General features: G+C 47.4%; 3 non-coding genes across 3 annotated transcripts; all 3 read left to right on the top strand.

Moving 5' to 3' along the window:
• Positions 1–117: 117 nt before the first annotated feature.
• Pmar_PMAR010369 lies at positions 118–200 on the top strand. The gene has a single exon. It is a non-coding gene; the product is annotated as a tRNA-Tyr (tRNA).
• Positions 201–928: 728 nt separating this feature from the next.
• Pmar_PMAR010368 lies at positions 929–1,001 on the top strand. Its single transcript has one exon. It is a non-coding gene; the product is annotated as a tRNA-Lys (tRNA).
• Positions 1,002–1,172: 171 nt separating this feature from the next.
• On the top strand, positions 1,173–1,245 carry Pmar_PMAR010367. The gene has a single exon. It is a non-coding gene; the product is annotated as a tRNA-Asn (tRNA).
• Positions 1,246–1,282: the final 37 nt, after the last annotated feature.

The following is a 1,282-nucleotide window of genomic DNA, read 5'->3' as shown; positions in this document are numbered from 1 at the left end:
TTCCTCCACACTCAAAATATCACTCTTCCTGTATCTACTGTAACCAAATCGCCCTTCCTGTGTTCGTTGAAGAATTTGTTGAATAATATAGGATATTGCATTCAACGCGTTTCTAGACCGGCAATAGCTCAGTTGGTAGAGCGTCCGACTGTAGATTTGTAGATATCGGATGGTCCCTGGTTCGATTCCGGGTTGCCGGATATATTATCCCGATTTCTAACTTTTGTAGAGGCCCTTCTTACGAGACAGCGATCGTCATGGCTGTTTCGCAGGCCCTCCTGCCACCACCTTTAACCGGCCGCGCCCTCACCCTAGTACAATGTTGGCCCGTGAAGAAGTGCTTCGTAGCTTCGGCTTCATGATCAACGAAGTGAGATCAAAGATGATCGAACGCTGGTCAACACTGTGCAGGGGTGAGGAGGGAATATAAATTTGAATGAGCCATCAATGCCGCAGGAGGAACACACCATACAGGGATGTTGCCACCGTTCTTAGGCTCATCACATAACGTCGACATTCCTTCGCAATGCTCTTAGGGTCAGCCGCCTGATGCGCTGAAATTCGCTCTGCCTACTGGCTCGGCATGGGAACAATCCATTGGCACGAACGGAGCTCATATCATCTGGTGACTGGTGACACAGAATTCCGAATAAAAGTAGAATACATCTACTGCTTCTGATCTCTTGTAATTGACGGCGTGTCACTCGTCGTCGATCTCGATATGTACGCCGTTTGGGGATCCGTACGAAGCCCAGCAAGTATGAGTTGAGCGAATGATCATGGTGACACGGACATCGGTAGTCTCGTCCATGTCTCAGTTCGTGTTCGAGAAGCGAAGGGACCCATGGACGAGTGTCATGTTTTAGGAGTGGATGCTTAGAGATATGCTGAGGTCTGGGAACAATCTATACGACTTTGATATTGTTTAGCCCGTCTAGCTCAGTCGGTAGAGCGCAAGGCTCTTAACCTTGTGGTCGTGGGTTCGAGCCCCACGGTGGGTGATATATTTATTGCTCTCGTAAAGTTCAATCCAAAGCCTGATGAATCCTGGTGTTCCAGTGGAGTTGGATCGTTTGTGGTGGTTTTTCTATGAATAGCGACTACCAATGACTTCTTGAGAGATTTGTAGCTGTTTAAAAAAATGGCTAAAACCTTAGATTGATTTTATTAGTGCTCCGCTAGCTCAGTAGGCAGAGCGTGTGGCTGTTAACCACAAGGTCGGTGGTTCGAACCCATCGTGGAGCGTTATCTAGACATATGTCAAACAAAGTTATACCGTTTT

The sequence above is a fragment of the Perkinsus marinus genome (assembly GCF_000006405.1).
Source record: "Perkinsus marinus ATCC 50983 genomic scaffold scf_1104296976682, whole genome shotgun sequence".
NCBI classification, from domain to species: Eukaryota; Perkinsozoa; order Perkinsida; family Perkinsidae; genus Perkinsus; species Perkinsus marinus.
Note: the sequence above shows the minus strand (reverse complement) of the source record. Positions and strands in the feature narration are given on the sequence as shown.